Raw genomic sequence first — 21818 nt, forward strand, 5'->3', positions numbered from 1 at the left:
TCACCTCATGACGAGGAAGAGGTTCGGATCGGGATATTACTGCTTTGTCTTAGTTATTAGCTGAATAAGGTGAAAGTAAGATTCAGTTTAAGTATTCTGCTTACTGAGGGTTGCAGACAGTTATTGGCAGCACATCTGAATACCGTCAACCCTCTTTTTTTTTTTTTTTTTTATTTTGCATTACTTTCATTTCCTTGAACGTTTTGCATTGAAAGTAGCTGTAATTTCGGTCATTCTTATTCACAGTCCGAAAGCCCTCAAGTCCTTTCGTTTTGCAATCACAGTGTCTTTTCTTTATCATTCCACTCTTGCACTTATCGAAATGTTATATTGATTCATATTTTCTGATAATGTAAAATCTTTTTAGCAACCTTTTACGGGTTGTTGGTTACATTTAAGCATAATTGGTTGCAAAATCAGTCAGTAACTTTGTGTTTCTTTAAATTGTACATATAATTGCGGAAATTATATATCTGCCTTTTGGGAAGTCGTTAAATTTATTTACGATTTTTTTCCCTTTTTTTAACGCTCTTTGTACTGACAAACAAATGAAAAACTTACAACGTCGTTCCCTGACATGTGGAAATTCATGGTTTTAGAGATAAACATCTTCATAAAAAGATGAAAAATATTTTGGCATCATTAAGTCGCACAAATACGACACGGACTCATTGAGGCTTGGTGTTACTTATCAGCTCACGTGGGCATGACCACACAAACAATAACAAAATACTATTTTATTATTGGTGCAGACATTAAAGACCTCGTTATGCTAGTGAAAGAATTATGATTTTCGTCACTGTTTGCAGTTATATTTCCTCATGTTTTGCTGATGAAAAAAAAAATTACGATTTTATGCCTTGTTTACAGTTTTTACGCATCAGAATAAAGTTTTTCACAAAAGCACTAGGTTTGATCACAAACAATCTACTGTTATTGTACTAAGGCTTCATTAACCAATTATAAACATTTTGCGTTTCAATATCTTGAAACGCGAAGAGCTGTGTAACAGCAAGGGTAAAGTGAATGAAGAAATATTTCACTTGAACATACGAAATTCATTGGCAGAACAAACAACCTTAAACGTTCATGCAGTACTTCAGTGTTTTTGTATTATGAAGTAGAATTGCTTTTTTGCAATAACACCAATGGAAGGAAGGTTACGGAATTAAATAATTTTCCAGAATTTGCAACAAATGGCCTCATTTAACCCAATGAAATTTCCGTACGAGTTAAAAAAAAAAAAACTATGTTCATTACTTTCTTTTGAAATCACGTTTTCATCTTAACTTTTGCAATAGTTTTTTCATTTCTACATTTTTAACTCACTGCTTAATTTCTACATTTTTAAATTCCTTTTTTCTTCTATTTTTTTAAGATCATATCTATTATTTATTTTTATTTCAAACACCTAAGAGTCAATTTTTTTTTCACGTGTACTTCTCAACAGAACATATAAGATAAAGTACTAAAAGCAAACACATCTGAAATTTTGCCGGAATTTTCTTTACTTATGATCTTCATAAATTTTTGTTTAGTTCACATAAAAAAAAAAGATAAACCGTTACGGCGCAACATCTTCCGCGATTACTCAAGAGGCACGCATTAAACGTTTTCATATCGGTAAAGATTTCTTAGTATTTTTTTTTCTTTTTACCTATCAGTGTGAAATGAACTTTCCCTTTCTTGCAACAAATAAGTAGCTGGAATTAGGCCAGAGAAGCGAGGAATGTGAGGATCACTGCTATGAAAATGATCAAACTTGCAATGTGATATGATCTTGATTTTGTGTGGTAGATAATCGAACTTCTGTTCTTCGTATTATGGATATTTATAGACTCAAGTGGCGTCTCTTTTTGAATACCTGTTGTTATTATTACTGCAAACATTACAAAACAAACGCTTATTCAATCAACATTTACACGACTGTTTACAATAACAACCACATTCGATTAGCCGTCGAAAACAATCCTTAGAAATACAGTTAGACATAACAGCAATAATCTTGAAAGCCTGCTGGGTGCTTGAAACCTCTCTCCCGGAATCTTGAAATGTGTATAGTATTCTCTCTCAAATTTTTTTCCAAATAACACGGTATTAATTAGTCAGATAATTGACTTACTCAGTGACTGATTAATCTCCCGCAAATGTGCTGCAGATGCTTCAATGGTATCCGCGGATATCCCATTGTTTTCGAAGGAAACTTATCTCCTGTGGGCACAGTCTCTTATACTTGAGCAGCCTATGTAATGTTATTTATTAAATAAGTTCATAATTCCTTTCAGAGAATATCGACACTATACCTATATTTCTCTGCATAAAGCCCTCTTTTGGCTAGTATTTTTTCTTTGCTTCATTCTTTGGTGATTCCACGACAGTCGGGGGAGGCGTAGACCAGATGACATTCCTCCTTAGTTTCTCAACGAGTCCGTACACATACTCACACATGCACGCACGCACAAATCCGTGTGTATGTGTGCGCAATGCGTTCAGCGGCGTATATTTGTATACATCATCACTTTGACAGTAGCATTTCAATGTCTCTTTACTCAACCATAAGGCTTGGTTTAGTAAGTAACTTAAGGCCACCAGCCATAGATCCTGTCATGTAAAGCAAGCCAACAACACTTACTGGAAACTGACGGATTATGTCACATCAGTCGCCGTGGGAATCAAAGCTTGCGTAATGATGATGAGAAGTCAAGGATTGGATTTGCAAGTTTATATTGCTGTGCGTTCTTTAGCTGAGGCACACGATATACTAGATAAGAGGAAAAGTACTGTTAGGTTCTATTTGACCTGTGAGAGGGGCTAATATGCGACCATATCTTTCGTAAAGCTGAAGTCCATGTCACGTTCATAACTGAAAAAACTGAAATGTAAATTCCATTGTGGCGTAGTGACTGAAAACACACAACCAAAAAGTCCCCAGTGACACGTACTCATTAAAAACACCAAAATGCAGGCAAACTTGCCCATGACTTAGGCTCACTGAAAACACCAAAACTCTAACAAGACTTGAGGAAAACACCGAAATGCAAACTCGTCTGTGACTACGAATGACTGATAAACCGACATGCAGTCTCCTCTGTGACTTAGACTCAATGACGACATCAAGAGACAAACTCCTGTGGCTTGCCTTCATTGAAAACACCGAAATGCAAACGCCTTTGTCCTACAGACTAACTGAACATTCGAAACTGCAAACTTTCTGAACACACAGGAATGATAAGTCTCTTGTAAGGCAGACTAATTGAACGCACCAAAATGGAAACTGCCTTTTAACATGGACAAACTTACTGAAAAAACTAAAATGTAATTCTCTCTAAATACAAACTGAACACAGACACAAAATCTCTAGTAACGCAGACTAACTGAACACAAAATACAAACTCCCCTTCAGTGGGAAATAACTAAACAAATAGAAATTCAAACTCCCATGTAACACGAAAATACAACTCCCCTTTAACTTGGACTAATTGACATACAAGAAATACAGAATTCTGTGTAACATAAAATCTACTGTGACATGGTACTCTAACTGAACACACACTAATGGCAACTTCCCTGTCTGAATACTTAGAAAGTCAAACACCTTTGTAACACGGACTAATTAATCAGACAGATATTTCAGTTACCCTGTAACATGGAATAACCTTATTTATAGGAATTCCAACTCTCCTGTAACACAGACTAACTGAGCAAAACTAATTGAAAATCTATAGCAAGGACTAACTGAATACAGAGGAATGCCAGCTCCGCTGTCTTAACACCCAGAAACGCAGACATTTCTGTAACACTGACTAACTGAACAAACAGAAATGAAACTCCCTGTAACCTGGACCAACTGAACAAATCTCACCTCTCCTGTAACACGGAGCAACTGAACATACAGAAATGCCAGCTAACTGTAACTTGGATTAACTGAACAACCATACGGTAACCTAACACACAGACATCACAACTCTCCTGTAATACAGACTGACCGAATAGACAGAAATGTAACTTAATAAAAACAATGTAAATTCCCATGTAACGCTGAATAACTGAATAACAAGAAATGCCAACTCCTTGTAACGCTGGCAAAATAAACTCTCTGAAATGCCACCTCCCCTCTAACATTGGCTAATTGAACGAGAGAAGCAAAGTCTTCTGTCACCCTAATTGACAACACCGAATTGCCAATTCCTTCTTGGCGCCTTGTAGGTACTAGCTTAGCAGGTCCGTCGTGTCTTACGCAATGATTTTACGAAATAAAGAAAATATGTGGGACGGTAATCATGCTCCAGGCGATCTATGAAAGGCGTCCCACGTTGCCTAAGGCCCCAGTTTCTCAAGTATATGATCAAGACAATACTCCTTCAACTGAAGCCCTAGCCACTTGTATAAAATACGCTAAATGTGAAATATTACGTAGGCGACGAAATGGTTATATACACAACCAAACACACGTCCTTGTTTGTAATACGTAGCACGCAAAAAAATACACACGTGTTATATATATATATATATATATATATATATATATATATATATATATATATATATATATATATATATATATATATATATATATATGTGTGTGTGTATGTACGTGCATAGACTCATCCTTTCATAAAGACATTTTTTAATTACTCGCTGATGCCCGACATTCTCTCCTTTCAAAGTAAGTTCATATCATTCCCCTAATCGAAGCTTTCGTAATGATGGACAGATTCCCGTCCCTGACAGGGACAGAGTGCGCGGTCATTTTTCCTTATCATTATCGATCACTTTCTACCTCCTGTTATCTCAAATTTCCCAACCACGGTCGGTATCCTGGATTTTCTTTTGTCTGTTCCAAAATTCCAAAAGCTTTTACAATGGTTAAGATGCTTTTAGTGATACGTTACAGATGAGTTGGAACATTCGTACTACATCCTCCGCTACTTACTTTCCGTTAATTGATCTTGAGGATCATATTAAAGCAAACAAGGCAAAAGAGAAATTCTACTGTTATAAATCATTATAGGTTACTCTGTACAGCACATCCACTTACTCGAGTTATGAATACCGCAAGACCGTGAAGACATATGGTTATAATTCTTTCCACTCATTCCCTTGCATAAAGGAAGAGAGAGAGAGAGAGAGAGAGAGAGAGAGAGAGAGAGAGAGAGAGAGAGAGAGAGAGAGAGAGACCCATAGTTATTGCACTCTGGTCTCCAGTTGACCATCTGTTCAATTCCGTTCCAGGAAAATCGACCCAACGAAAGCCCTTCCGAATGATGGAACGCTAAGGTCAAGTAAAAAACTATGACGTGAAACCCGGTTAGCGTATCTTGTTTTTCATCGTGTATTTGTTTCAACATTTGTGATGCTTGGTTTTTTTTATTTATATCTCCGGAATATAATGAGGGCTTGCACCATCTTCGTCTGCATAGGCCCCCACAGTCTTTTAATCAAAATCAAGTGAAACATTTTCGTTTATTTTCTGTAACCTTGACGTGTCATTAAATATTTGAGCGAACCTGAACTTTCACTTTCGGGGAAATGTCCCGAGTTATAAGGCTGCTAATGAGTTTCGTGGGAAAAAAGACCGACGCTGATTATGCACAGTTAATTGCTATTAAAATGTAAAGGGTTTTAAATCACAAAGTTACTATTGTCTGGTCTCCGAGGGAAATAATTTTGAACAGAGAATTTGTGAAAATGATAATCTTTTTATCTCAAACTGACTGGGAAAACATAACGCATCAAGAGTACAATTTACTATTAACTAATTGCCTTCGTTTTTGTTTCTATGCAACCCTTCCCTATATACATATTTATATACGTATACATATATACTGTATATATATATATATATATATATATATATATATATATATATATATATATATATATATATAATGCGTTTAACAGAATTAGATTTAAAATGTCCTAAAGACAGATTAAAAAAAAGAGGATTAGTTTACAAGCATACTCTCTTTCAAAAATAAGATAGCATAAGGTAAAAACAACGGTAAGTGTTGTACTTAATGGATGTGTGTTGGCAGGGGAGAGGAAAAACACGAAGGGGCTATCGCCCTAAATGATGTCCTAAGGGTCATCAGAGTATTGGTCCTCACTAATCTTTTAAGTAACGGGTCTGAGCTACAATAGTCCCTTTCCAATCCACTCTCGCTGAATTGTTACGGAGATTACCCATAATGCATTAGAGGTTTTATCAACTTTAGCGTGGCTTTTTGGTCATCGTCTTCCAAATGATTTACAGTCATTTCGATCGTTTCTATATTTATTTAGTTTCATAATATACTGATACACTAAGTCATGAAGTAATTTGGTTTTATAGCTTATTGTCATTGTCCTATAACTTTTTTATTCGTAATGAGTTGGAGACTAACTACAACAAACTGGTTTTCGATGACGCTTACATCCGTTTCGATTTTTCCTCTATTTATAGGTAGTTTCGTTTGGTTTTTTATAATATAACCATTCTGGTCTTTATTCGTTATGCAGTTGAGAATTATAGAGGAACTTATTCGTGTTTCATGTTTATTTCGTTATTCATTAATTTTTAATAAGATGCTCAATATTTAGGCGATAATTTGATTGGATTTTTTTTGCTACATCGATATGCCTTCTCTCTACAGTGCTTCTGATGCTGATGGAGAGAGAGAGAGAGAGAGAGAGAGAGAGGGGGGTAGGTAGTAGGGGGCCGTGGGTTTGGAGATGGAAGAAAAATATCAATTTTGAATTAATGATCAAGAACTTAATAAATTCAAACAAGCTTCGTATCATGTTTCTTAGTTGACAGGAATATGCATATTGGTAAAAGCCTTCGTGATCTACTACGCTAATGCAAAATTTCCATAACTGTGCTATGTTTACTGGTATTGCTAAAGAAGGTTAATTCACTGTATAGATAAGCAGGTTGCTTATACCAATCAGACGAGCAAATGTGACAGAAATTCTGTTTACCTGGGAGTCCTCGATGATGCACGTTTGGATGACAGTATTCTGAGGGGAAATAATCAGAGCTGCTGTTCCAAATATCGTCAGCCGATACCTGAAATAAATTCATCACATATTTAAACTGCTTGTAAAGTTGGTTTTTGACGATGACAAATAAAAAGTGTACCTAAATTAAATATATCCTACTTTTGAATACAGAAAGTAAGTATTGATGAAGGTAGCTATAAAGGAAGCTTACGGTATATTTATCCTACTTTTACTACCTGCAAACAACACCTGTTATTTAGAAGACATAAAAAGCAGAATCTGGATGAAAGACAGATGCAAAAGTACAAAGATGAAGTATTCATGCTTATGGTCATCGTACTTTTAAAAGCCATTCACAGAAAGCATTTGGTGAAATCGCTCTATCCTAACGATTCGAGCGCAACCCTCGCGATATTACAGTGCTATAAGCTGGCGATGGCGATGGCGAACGGTCCAGCGCTATCAAAGTAGCCTTCCCGTTCCCTGCTATTAGCCATTCCTCCGAGCATTCCTTAGCGCGACTTACTCTCGGGTTCAGAGTCCTCTTGAAAAAACCGATTCTAAAAACCAAAGTTCAAGGGTGCCGAAGGAACAGCATTCTTTTTGAGCCTTTCATTACCGAAACAGTACTTTCACCCGTAGGTGGTAATCGGTGGTCCCTTTCTAGCGGCAGGACTCCTGTGGCGAAATTCTTTCCTGACGTTAATGACTTCATGTCTTTGTTTCCAAAATTTTTCTCCGTGAGGCAATTTCCTGTAAGAAGATTAATTGCCACCATTAGCTACTCAGTATCTTGCATTAATTACTTGCGGTGATACATATTACTTGTTTTGCCTGAGATCCATATGGATGGACCTAGGCTTCTCTTTCTTTGCCTACATTTGGTTTTTGTTCTCTTACTTATAAAGTATGTCATGATAAGGGGCTATTGCATAATTCTCGTAAGGTCTCATATTTAACAGTGGCTCACTTTCTTGACTTGAGGACAATTTCCAATCAGTCAGTTTGGATTACTTATACATATAAGGAAATAATTTTTCTAATGTATTATTATGCATATTCAGTACAATTATACTGTTGTTAATGTTTCGCTGAAACGTCCAGTCTATAACTACTTGATTAATCATGCAATACCCTTCCATTTAGGAAGAAGCAGCTGTCATGAACAACAGGGTACTTACAGAAGAAAAGGAGATATCAACCAAGCCATCATTCAATTATCAAGGATGGAGACTCCGTGCGATAAACTAATACTACAGTATAAAGTTATCATGGTTCACAGAAGCCCCATCATTAGAACACTGAACGAATTACGCATACAGAGAAGCTCCACTATTCACATCTACCTTACACACACACACACACACCTACTTCTTAGATACTAAGGCCCTTTCTTTTTTACTTACGCTTCTGCTATATACTCTGCATTTCATCCTACTTCTGACGACTTTCTACTGCCATCAAACAAAAAATACCTATTTATTTAATGTAGTCAGGATAATGAATACGGCCTGGTTGGTCCTTCAGGTCTTCATGATATACTAAAGGCTACATACGTGCATATGAGGTATGAATACATATATACGCATGACGATATAAAACCTTATATTAATTCGCACATATCCATCAATAAAAATTCACCTTTGCTAGTATTTGAAGATATGGTATCTCGCTCATCACCAACCATCCTTATTTTGATTTCTTTTATTGATGCTGAGTATAAGTTTTTAAATCTGTCTTGATATCTTAAGGTGACTTCACTGTCTGATTCAAAGCCAGCACAACGTTTCTTCCACGGCTCAAATATCCTCAACAAATCCACCCCTTACCTGCTCTCTCAAGTACAGTCTACTTCCTCTGAAACGTGATGTGAATTCTTTCGCTTTTTCCATCTTCATTACTAATGACATGCCGGATTCTCTTAGCCAACTTTCATCAATTTCTCCTCAGCCCTTTCCTTAAGCTGACCCACGAAAGGCCACCATGAAGCTTTGACGAGATTATTTCCAACTATAGCTATCAATAAAAGACTTTAGCGCCGACATTGTAATTTTTTTATTTCTTTATTTTGTCTATTGACCCGCCTTTGAATTCCTTTCCTGCTACTTGTAACCTTTCTTCTTGTGAGAAACTGAAGGTCAGTTGCCTCATTCTTTTTCGTCACGGAAAGTGGATTTTGGAGTGCTCGTTTTAGGGGTATTTGTACAACAAATAAAAGCGTTACCTTCATTGTTCTTGAAAGCTAAAGTTTTGTGATGCGTGTCAGAGCTTTAGACCTAATTAAAGAGAAGCATGATGAGTTTTGATAGTAATTCCGATTGAAATATGAAAATAACACTAAGCTGCCATAGCTGCGTAGCTGATGAACTAAGCATAAAGAAACAGGGAATTTTCTAAATGGTTTTAGAAAGAAGACAGTTCCATGAGTGAGGAGATAAGATTTTTTTTTTTTTACAATGCCTTTTAAGATACGAAAATAATTCACACAAGGTACCACAATAGTAAGAATGAAATAAAAAGGCTTCAAAACAGGTAGTTATCAGATGACGTCAAAATCTGGCAGGAAGCTTTGCTTTAAAAAATCCCTTACCAGAACTCTATTAAGAATTATCAGTAGGAAGACATTTATAATTTATATAGATTAAATAATTCAAGAAACTAGCAAAACAACAGGAGGTTTACAAAAGAGGCATATGCACACTGAAATGCGAGGTCAACATAAATACAGTGAACCTGTTTTTATTTTTTATAGTTTTCTGGTGGCAAAGTTTCAGTTTTGTCTCCTTTCTCATTTATATAAAGATGTCACCTCCGTCATCAAAGTGAGCACCTCATTAATGTATATACTGAACCCTAGAGTTTTGGCCAAGATTCCAACTCACAAACCCACGCAATTTATTCTACCGTATCTATTTGACAACAATGTGAAACAATGTCTGTCCTTTTGCCTGTCTTTTATAAGAACATACTCATATACATGGTGATGCCAGAAGGAGTTATCCTTTCGGTTCACAGCTAATATTTTGGGATGAGGTCGCTGGCCCCCATCTACTATTTCATCTCAGGCTACTCCCCGCCACAGCTGATTTGTGTGCTCTTGTGAAAGATGGGGATATAATTTTCCTTATTCTCAAATAGCATTTTTAAAGTAGATTTTTGCACAATAAGCAAAATACATAAATATTTTTTATGACTTTTTAACATAATGAAAAAATTTCACTAAATGGAAAATGTTTCAAGATACTCGAATAGCAGCCACAGTCCATATATATTGGCAGTGCGTGTTATAGTAAACCATGGGAGAAGCGATCTTAAAATGATATTTACTCACTAATGTGTTATATTCTCAGAGTTTTCATTTGTGCACATTTTTTTGGCAAAGTTTATTGGCAAGATATTGGCATTTTATTCTTACCACAAAGCAAGTTTGATATTCTCTTTGTAACAGACTTTCATTGTATATCCATTTACGTTTTCCTGTGTGTAACACCGATAGTCTACGGTCAGTAATCCCCACATTTACATTTGCCGCCGTCCAGCCCCGGGTTTAAGACATAATATCTCGACCCTCTTATATTGCCGTCTTTTTTGAAGGTATGAGACCGCCCTTTCATAAATAAATTAGATTCTCACACACACACGTCTTAATAATAATAATAATAATAATAATAATAATAATAATAATGCAGAATGAGGAAGCTCCGCTTAATATTCGCCCAGTCATAATCCATGAATAGCATACGTTACATGCATTAACACACCAGTCTTCAGGCGCATGTCACAGTATTTTAATGTTCCCAGGCAGATGACCCAACACAGTTTATTTATTTTTTTTTAAAACGTCATTAGACCAAGCCAAGCGATAACTCCCCACCCCATCTCAGGACTCGTAACAAGTTCCTAAGCTGGCTTACCGGAAAAGTTGATCGACGACCGAATGAATTCGGAACTAAATCTGCCAGACTTCTGCCATTAATCCAGTCGTTTTCCTTTATCGCTAAAAACCATCACACGATACCATTAACGGATAAATGACCCGCTGTTTCTCACGAGGGATGGTCGGGGTTTATTAGGTCTTTTATTGCTTGATATATAAAAAATTTTCCAATAGGCGGCCTAGCATTTCAGCTAAGGAAGTGTGATAGTGTTTACTGATTACTTTTTTTTTCATGCAGTGCATAAGTTTTATGTCCACATTACAGTATAAAGAAAAAAGCATAATAACATTCGTTTAATATCTGTATTCACTTACTCATATAGCAGATTTTATCAGCGAATGAGGTAAAGTCTTGAAATATATATATATATATATATATATATATATATATATATATATATATATATATATATATATATATATATATATATATATATATATATATATATATATATGCATATATACATATAAGGTGAAAAGTATGATATAAACATATAGCAGCGTACACCATTAATGAAGCTTATTTTTGAATTTAGTTAAGATGTTAAGTTCTAGCGGGTTGGTTAGGGAATTAGCCTAAGAAGAATAGAGAAAATCTAGTTCTGAACATCACCAAACTTGTTTAATGGGCACTTTTCTGTTAATCTTCAATGAAACCAAGTAAAGTAATCGCAGATTTTTGTCGAAACGGTGGCTCCTTCTGTATGTTTGGCAATCAAGAGCTTTCTTATATTTTAAGAATTGAAAGGAAGAGAGAGAGAGAGAGAGAGAGAGAGAGAGAGAGAGAGAGAGAGAGAGAGAGCATGTTTCGATTTAGGTCGATTTTTTTCTAAGCCCTGCCTTTCTCAACGCCCATTAATAAATACAAAAAAAAGTTCATGTAGACTTTCAGAATCGTTCACATTGGTGTATTTTGAACTTCTCTCTGAAAATGTTTATTTTTAAATATGAATGAAATTTTGACATTCTTTTAAATTCCTGTCACCACAAGCACTAGCAGCTGCATCTTGCATTTTCAATTCAGAGCACTATCTAGTGTTACCTCAAACTCAAACCTGGTCTTACTGCTTCTGATTGGTTATTTACCCTGTTATTAGTGGTTTGGTTTGGTTTTGGTGGCTTTGTATACACGAGATGATTTTAAATCACCAATCAGCTGGAAATGACAACTTGGTTTGCATGGCAGGTCGACTTTTTTTTTTCTGGGGTGAAGGTGCATTGTAATGAAATTAATTAACAGTTCTGTGAAGAACACTGGAACTCTCGATTGTAATAAATGTTTGTGTTATCATATATGTACTCCTCTTTTGGAAGGGGTGTCGCTAAGAGGTTACAGCCATTCGTTTTCTCAGCAAGTCTTTAGGGATGGGGGTGCTAACCCCATGACTTTTTTTCTTGACCTTAGGAAACGTGAGCCGGGTGCAGAAACACATCCACGGCAGTAGCTTTGCCTCACTGCTATAACCTCGTTAGGTGAGGAGCAGTACTTACAGGGTATGAGTATAGAGGGTCAGTAACATGGAGTGGCAATCCCTATATACATACAGATAACTATATATTCTCTTTTAACAAAAAAAAAACTGAAATGTTGATATTTATCTTTTTGCATAAAAGATTCAATTATTTTAATCTGTATGTACGAGTATTTGAAATATTGGAAAGTAAAATACAACTTCCTTAGAAAAATGTATTCCCTTACTGAACGATTAGCAATCAATTTGCATATAAGTAAACAACTATATACCCCCTTTTAATAAAAAAATAATTATTGATTTACTTTTTTAAGAAGGACAAAACAATCAAAATTCCCGCCGAATAAAAAAAATCATAAGTCTAACGTTTGCTATGCCTATGCTTATTATTGTTCCCATTCTCTAAGGCTATTTTTCCTTGGTATGATAATTCGGTAACTTTTACAACAGGAAAATTATGTTTATATGTTCGGAATTAAGTTGCACGTGGAATAAGGTTTAAATGATGTTGCATTTTACCAAACGACTAGTTTGAGGGTATATAGGCGTAGCCATAGCCTTTGTTATTAAACTTCAATTTCTTGCTATTATTAATCTATCCCACATTATTTGACGAAAACAAATTAAACCTGGATTTGTTACACATAAAAAATCCAACTATTATCTTTACTGTGAATCGAATAATACCAGTCGCTTTCTAAGGTTTATTTGCATTTTCCTAAAACACTATCACCAAGTATGGCGTTTCGGAATTTCGTTGGCAAACCACGCTTGAGTAAGTGCATTTGTTGAAACAACTCCAAAGCTGCCTAACACAACCTATGGGCCTACTTATTTCACTCTATATTATGTGGTATAATATAAGACTGATAACGTTCTGATTTCAGAATTTAATCAGAACATCATTAATATGGCACCTGTGTGCCACAATAACATGCTGCAAATATGACATGTTCACAGAGAAGCATATCCACTCTTCCAACTAGAGTTATTGGACATTTAACTATCTCAAAATTATGCTTTGCTTACCGGTTAAGTGTTATTGGATTTACTCTTGAAGACTTCCTGTGCCCATTTCTGCCATTATAAGCGTCACATTAGAAGATGATGAATGGAAACACAAATCGACGGCACACTAAGCACTCATTTAATTTCCGGGGATGCCGGGTGTTGGAACACGACAGCAAGACTGGGCGGCTGCACACAGTGCCGATGCCGCCCTGGTAGCAGTACACCAAACTAAGTAGCATTGTATAAAAAAAAAAAAAACGTCCGAATATCATCGCTATATTGCATGTCATTACAAATTCATATTATTCTTATTGATATTTCTACCAAGGTGAGAGACTATGCAAAAATGTATTAGTAATCACATAAGTGAACGGTCTGTCCGTCTAAGTCATCGTTTTGAAGTGGGTTTCCAATACAAACTATTCATGATGAACGTTTTTTTATAAATATACCACGCTCATTATCAAAAGAAAAAAGTAATTTTGAACATTTTATGAAGACTAAATTCTTTTTAAAACGTAGAAATTATAAAAATTACTAGTGAAATTTCAAGGGGAGGTAGGTAGTTTAAACCAAACAGCCAATGTCGGTTAGGGAGACCCATCTCAAAGTAGTGAACGCTTCACCTCTATCCCATTTATAGTGGATGGTGCCCGACCTCAGTTCCCTGTGATATTTTACTTTTTTTTTCATATATTTTCATACTTCGAGACTATGTTCTGAACAGATACCTTTAGTATTAGTAGTGCTGTTGTCATGTTGCTTGCACTTCTCCTATTAACATAACTTGCACCTGATCGTGGAATACACCGCTTCATAAATGAGCAAAACTGTATCTAAAGCCTACAATCTCATAGATCTAATGAAAAACTAAATTATTTTGGTAACAATAAAGAACTTGTAAAAATATAAACATGTATACCAATAATCATATGAGTCATCCAATTTAGGTTAATGATTTATAATCCATATGGAAGTGACTGTATCTAAAAATATAAGGGGGAAACGTAAAATTTACTAGCAGTCCGTACATGCTAACGTATGTGACATGCACGAAAAAAAAAGCCTCAGCAACTATTAAATTGATTTAATAACAGAAGGCCAACAAAAATAATGCAACACTGCATTCCAGTACTATCTGTTTTGAAAAACCCACAAAACCAAGAATCTACTGCCAAGGAAATCAACAGAGAATAATCTCCCGCCATTAGACAATAGACATAGTGGCTGTTCGTTTTCCCTCCCCAAAAGTTTCACATAGTAATTTTTATCAATTCCAAGTTTAAAGTAGAATCTACTCTTTAAATTATGTTGGTAATAACATATTTATTCTAATTTGCATTAAAATATGAGGAAAATGCATAAATACGTTAAAGAGGAGTAAACTTGTATCCGAACTTACTTCACGACGTTGACCTCGGCGGCACCCCTACTTAATTTTGTAATTACAGCCCCGTTTTTCATAGTTTTTCAACTCGTTATCATTATTGCCAGCTATAACATGCATATTAGGGAGATTTTTCAGTGACTGAAATGAGCTTTCATTCTGACAACAAAGTAATTATATGAATATAATGATGCTATTCGGACAGGTTACATTCAAACAGTCATCATGAAAGTACTGACCACTTCTAACTTAGAATTTCTATGTGAATTTTCGCCAGATTAAAAGAAAATACAGATAACATCTCCTAGTACCATTGACTCTATGGATATGACATAAAAATCCCTGCTGAAATGCAGACAAGTCAGATCCAGACAATGACCACCACAGTCAAGTCAAAAGCAAACCACCATTCCGAGGAGCTTTTGTTTAAAAGATTCCGGAGGTTGTCGACAGCTACATGGTAGACTTCATAGAAGGTCAATAGCAACTGAAGATGTTATCAGTAATCAGTATACCAGTGGTACGTAGTTTGATGTGATGCCACCAGGGCCAGGGGGCGCTGTTTGCAGCCGCGTACTGTCGTCTTCCAACACCCAAGACCGGAAAGGCGGGAACCGCGGATACTACTAAAGATGTGCTGTGAATTGCGATTTTTTGTTTTTGTTCATTACGTCATAGCGGTACGTTGTGCAGCTTGCAGAGGTGGACAAAGGATCTCTTCAAGAGAAAATGGAGTAGCATTTCACAGGTAAGCAAAGCATACTGAATTGTATTTAACCACGATTTTGTGCTAGTCGGAAGAATGTTTTGGAGGTAGGCGCTTTCCCTGTAAACATATCTTATATTTTAGGCATAGTATTTTTGCAGATAAATGCAGTCGCGATTTCGGTTTTGAAATCAGAACATCATTAATATATGCCACTTAATATAAAGTAAGAAAGTTCTTGCTTGTCATTAAAAATGTTGTGTTGTAAGCAGGCCTATAGGTTACTGGTTGTCAACAATCTTCGTTGTATCAACACGTTACCGTGATGCATAGCCTAAGGGCAAAAGTTGTGATTTGTTTCGTGAAGAATTATTTGCAATAGGTAGGCCTATAGGATACTGCATATGCCATATTTTTTTTTTTAGTTTTACATGTAAAGGGAACGTTAGAGTTGTTTGACAAGCATTTTCTCAGAAGTGAGTCTCGACGAAATTCCGAAACCTCACATTTGGTCGACTTAAACAAACCGTAGGAAACAACTTTTGTTATTCGATACATAATAAAAATAGTTGTAATTTTGTGTAACAAATCTAGGTTTATTGGATGTTTTCATCTAACGATATGTCTCAGAGATTGGTGGTAGCAGGAAAATGAAGTTTGGTAGCCTAGGCTACAATAATGCCCTCAAACTGCTCATTTGGTAAGATACTATACTGTATCGTTTAGACCTCATTTTAGGCGCAACTTAAGTTCGAATATTTATAAAAGAGTTCTTCATGGTAGTAGTTACCGGATCATCATGCCAAGGGAAAAATAGTCTTTGAGAAGGATAGCAACAATATACATAGACCTAGCAAAAGCTAGGCTAAAGCTTACTGCTTCGGCCGGTATTTTGATTGTTATATACTAAGTATCGTTCCAAAACCTAAAAGTGACTGTGATAGCTTTGTCTGTCGTCGGTTTGTTTACATTACTTGAATTCATACAGATTATAATGCAAATTTCTTTACTTCAACTACAGTATACCTAGAAACATTAATATTTCGAAATATATTGTACAGTAATTGTTCATTTGCAATACTAAAATAACACATTCTTATAATAATGAAACGGGGGAGAAAAAAGTAATTTGCTACCTTAGAATTCGTCACTGCAGTTTAGTAATTTGTGCCGCCCGAAGTCACACGTACGTATGAGAGAACTCCTTGTCATTGATTCCATATGCTATACCCATATTCCAGTAAAGATCGTACAAATGACTGAAAAAATGTCGTACTAATGCATCATCACTGTAAATATAAGAAGCCTTACGAAAAACAGCCACCTTTTTGGTAGCAGAGGGTTATTCGAGTGATACGTAAAAATGGTAACACCTTCGAATAATCAGATTAATTAAGGTACCATTACCTTTGAAAGATCGACTACTTTTAAAGACATTGGGGATTTCACACGGTCAAACAGTTTGCTCAATCCGGTTTACTAACACGTGTTTGAAATGAAATTTGACTGTGTGAACGGGGTATTTGGTTGGTCAACGCCGTTAACAAACGGTTTGAAGGAAGTCTAGCTCTGCCTGACTTTTGGGGGCGGGGCTTAAGTTATCCACATACACTTTGCTCGTGTGAACGGTTGGCACTCGGCAAACATCAAACCTCGGTATCTATTGAGATGTTGACTTGAAAAGACTATCTATATTTCCCGTCTCAAGTATGAATATTGAGGAATATAAAGTAAAGAGGAATGAGAAGGAGGTTTTATTGGAATTTATCCTCAAATGTAAAGAACATACAGCTTTATGGAACGTTAAATCTAAAGAATATGCCGATAAGATATCCGGAAACAAGGGGTTTATCTGCCCTTCAGGAGATACTAAATATGCTGCCTCATCCATTCTCATATAATTACGCCAGTCGTGTGGCTGTGATCTCAAATCAACAAGCAAGTTTGCATGAGAAATTTGGTCTTTTCTCCACTTAGAGCATTTTTTTTTTTTTTCCTTGGTGCCACCGCTAAACCAAGAGCGATAACAGTGTCATGGTCCAGAGGCATCTTCGCTTGTCAACTGCACGACTCGCACTGACAAACAACTTGGGCAAACCGGGTTGGACAAACCGTTTGACCTTATGAAACCCCCTTTATTTTCGTTAGAGTTTAGCTTTTGTCATTGCTAACTGCTGCACTTACTGAGCTGGTCAAGGTCACTATTGAGGTTGAAAGCAACACCTTAACCCAATTGTAGGAATGAATAACTGCAACAACAGTAGCATCATCACATCCTGTTTATATATCTCATTTCCCAGGCCAGCGGTCGTGTCACTTAATGGATGAAAGAGCATAGGTTGTAGAACACTTAGCAAGAAAAATTATCTGCCGTGAATTCGATGAACGAAGGAGCCCCTGACATATACTCGTAAGTTGCGAAGCTTATGGCTAACAAAACCGAAAATTGATCCTAAAATCAGGTCAAGATCAAGTAGCTTTCAATACATACCTTACGAATCTTGTACAAGTTTCATAGTTAGCCTTGTTAACGATAGTCCTTAAACCCAGTGCTGTGTAATCAAATAAGAGGCCTCCGACACATAAGTTACTAAATTTATAATGGCCTTGGGATGAACCAAGCACTGTCTTCGGCGCTACGCCGAAGATAGTGTGAGGAAGCAGTAATATTTCCAGATAGATCAAACCACCGTTAAGTCTAGAAATATGGATGCCGTAGCGAAGGAACTTGTCAAATCATACCGTGTTGCACAGTATATCCGTAAACATTACGGCAAAACAGACACAGTGGGCCATGATATATGAAAAATGCAGATTTATCTAGTTTTGATTAAAATCAATAGCTATCCAGGAAGTCCTTACTGAGAAGGCTTCTGCAGTTATCAGGTAGGGAGACGATATTTAAACTTTAACATGATGACGCAGCGTATGACTAAAATAGCATTCGGGTAACCATGTTTGGCTGACGGATTCGACGTCGATGTTGTGACAAATAAGCTGGCGTAAGGGAGAGTTTCAAGGACGCGAATGCCGTAGTGTCCTATTGATTTCGACTTTTAATTCACTTATTCTACAATCACCTTCATTCCTCAAGAGGTTATGCTGATCACTAAACATACCAGAATAGGTGTAAAACAATATGCACTGTTTCATAACCTATTTTTCATGAATGATTATTTTCCTGATGTTATCTGTTTAGTACGAACACTGACTTTTTCTGCTGTTTTTGTAATATTCTTTGCACTTCTTTCATATGGATCAACGTTGGGTTATTTAGTCAGATAAGTTTACACAGAATATGAAATCAACTAATAAATGAAAATGGTAATTCTTAAAGTAGGGATGTTCATTTGATTTATTGAAAGTAACGTATTGTATCTTCATTCAAAACTTGTACAGAGATAATCATAAGATTTTACCAACTAACAGTGATGAAAAACACCCCTCTCAAGTCTGGTTATATCTTGTTTATTCACGGATGGATCTGGAATTCTCTCCAAGTCATGAGAAGTATGTTCCAGCAGAGGAGAAACCCTGGTGCATCCAGGACGTGATATAAGTTGTGTGAAGAAGTGATTTTAGGCTGAAGGAAAATACATCCGAATTGCCTTTATTAATTCTCATTTATCAAATGGCTACAGGGTTTAGTGGTTTTTCTTACAGTACATATTTTTAAATTCTAAATCCTTGTTTGCAAATGCATATGAGGCAGTTTTGCAACGTTTGAGAGCTGGAAGAACGAATGAAGAAGAACTGATTTAATCAGCATAATTCTTCCATAGCGCAACTGCTAGGCTTTCCTCCCGTTATACCTTTCAAACCTTTCTGCTTTCAATTTCCCTTTCACCGCTGAATGACCTCACAGGCCCCAGCGCTTGGGCTTTGGCCTAAATTCTGTATTCCATTCCATTAATCAGCATAATAAACACGAAATAACAATTTAAATATCAAACGACAAGTAGCTGAAGGCACCGGGTGTGTCGCCTTGGGTAAGTTGTGATTGCAAGACAAAGTTCAATAGATTTCAACGGAGGTTCCAGATATAACCGGAAGTCTTTGCGAGTTCGGTTGCCAGAACACCAAGAATTCATATGAAGCACTGACCTAGAGTATTATGTCCTTTGTACGTGATGACTTTTCTTTGGATGGTTTGGAGAAGGAAAAACGCACCTTGGCCTGAAATGTTTTGTACATTTTCAATTAACAAAAATTTCACACTACACGACGATTACTTTTGATTATAACGCAAGGGACTGTCCCTCAAGTTATGATGGATAGATATGCTCTATCCATCATAACTTTTGTAAACGTAATTAATTTTTGCAAATGATATTGCCACTATTTTCCTTATCTAAGTGTTCAAGCCAGAGTATGAAGAAGCAAATAAAGGCTTTTTAGTTAAAATTCTCTTGGCAGACAGGTTACTGGATCGTACTAGACTACAAATATTACCATCATGGTTAGGAGGCGACCTCTTGCCTGAACCTGGGGATTTGTCTCCACGAATTGTTATGCAGAAAGGTGTCTCCAAGGTATCTTCATCCTAAATTTGGCGCACTAGAAAGCGTAGTTAATTATTTTGGCAGTTCGTCTCCACTCAATACGCGCATAACATTGGGGTGTCACGAACTGACAGTTTCTGCTGTAGGCCTTGTACTTCTTTTTGGTGCCAGGCTTATGGCTGAACAGTGGAAATCAACTCTCAAAATCATTGTTACCTAGAGAGGTGAACTTTTTTGTGCTGAATGATTATTATGAAGCACACAGATACTTATAACTATTGGTTTCGATTGTTTCCATTGCTGTTTCAAGTACACCAGCTTTCATAGCTAACATTCCAAAAGCACATTTTACTGTACTTTAGCTCTGCTCATCTATAGCTGAATACCTTTCTTGAGTACTCTAGGCCCTTCTGAGGATAAGACCTCAATAGATTGGGTTTTATAGGAAATGCTTAATCTGCTGAGATATAATGGTACTTTGATTGCAGTATTCGGTATTTCACAAGGCTGTGGAATACTTAAACGCCCCGAAAAAGAAATGACCTACCCATATTTGAGTAACTGAAAACTGCACTATCACTGTTTCGGCCATACTGTATACCCCTGTATCAGCCAAGTAAAACTATACTTGGCATCTGCAGTAGCCATCAGTATGATAGAATGATACCATTTGTAATTATGGAGAAGTGAGCCTGCAAGTGACTCAATTTGACTCAGGCAGTCAAATAATTCTTCATGAATTAAATCGAATCTGTTCGCTTGGTGTTAATGTTTGCCCAAGGAAATCCAGATTATTGGGCTCTGGTTTCCTTATCATCGTAGCCTAAGGAAATGAATTGATGTAAAGTGAGCAAAATAGAATCAAACTGAGGCTTGGAGGCAAATTGAAAATGAGTGCAACAGTAGATGGTGTGGCTGAATCATTGTCGAAGTCACGCAGTGGATAAGAGGTTGACTCTAGATGATTATTGTCCTCGCGGTTAGTCCGGTTCAGAGGTCCACACTAGGCCTCTTGTACTCTTTTATTACCTAACCACATTTGGAGGTTGTCCTAAGTTAAAGGTACGGGCTGGTGTAAGGCCAGACTAATTTCAACCAGTCCACCATCCAGACCCCGTAGGGAGTTATTGCCGTCGGGGGTTAGCGCCGTCAGTGCACCCCACGCGGTGCACCGTAGGCATTACTTAAGGTTCTTTGCAGCCTCCCTTCTGCCCCTAGCTGCAACCCTTTTTATTCCTTTTTACTGTAACTCCACTCATATTCTTTCTTCCATCTTACTTTCCACCCACTTACAGTTGGTCCACAATGCAGCTGCAAGGGTTTCCTCCTGTTAAACTTTTGTAACCTTTTGCTCTCAATTTTCCTTTCAGCGCTGAATGACCTCATAGGTCCCAGCGCTTTTATATTCTATCTATCTATCCACCACCCAGAAGCTCATTTTGTTAGGAAAAGGAAAGAGTTAGAGGGAAAAGAACATCTGGGTGCGAGAATTGCATAACCTTGCAAAATTTTTCAAAATATTTATTATGATTTAGTGTCTGGCCATGGCGAGACGGTAGGAAGTCTTCATCCGAGCAGATAAGTCAGTATGTTCTCTTACAAAGAGTACAAGTCAAACCTTGATCCAAAATTCAGCAAGCATCTGGAGTCTATATTCCCATTTGTTTTAGGAATTGGTTACGTTTTTTTTACACACACACATATATATATATATATATATATATATATATATATATATATATATATATATATATAAATGTATATATATATATATATAATATATATATTATATATATATATATATATACATATATATATATAT

At 36.4% G+C, this 21818-nt stretch overlaps 2 protein-coding genes across 3 annotated transcripts in view; one reads left to right on the forward strand and one right to left on the reverse strand.

Moving 5' to 3' along the window:
- The window catches only part of LOC136839407 (patched domain-containing protein 3-like), a 179576-nt gene extending 162869 nt beyond the window's left edge, over window positions 1-16707 (reverse strand). The window contains exons 1-2 of one of the 2 annotated variants that reach the window (XM_067105404.1): window positions 16631-16707; window positions 6961-7048 (exon numbers count right to left, since the gene is read on the reverse strand). The gene's annotated coding sequence lies outside the window, so the exon portion shown is untranslated. Of the gene's footprint in view, window positions 1-6960; window positions 7049-13419; window positions 13602-16630 lie in introns of those variants that run through there. The other variant, XM_067105403.1, reaches the window with a different exon arrangement.
- Window positions 15384-21818, forward strand: part of LOC136839408 (uncharacterized) — a 200424-nt gene continuing 193989 nt past the window's right edge. The window contains exon 1 of the mRNA XM_067105406.1: window positions 15384-15536. The gene's annotated coding sequence lies outside the window, so the exon portion shown is untranslated. The remainder of the gene's footprint in view (window positions 15537-21818) is intronic.

Source organism: Macrobrachium rosenbergii, chromosome 6, assembly GCF_040412425.1.
Source record: "Macrobrachium rosenbergii isolate ZJJX-2024 chromosome 6, ASM4041242v1, whole genome shotgun sequence".
NCBI lineage: Eukaryota > Metazoa > Arthropoda > Malacostraca > Decapoda > Palaemonidae > Macrobrachium > Macrobrachium rosenbergii.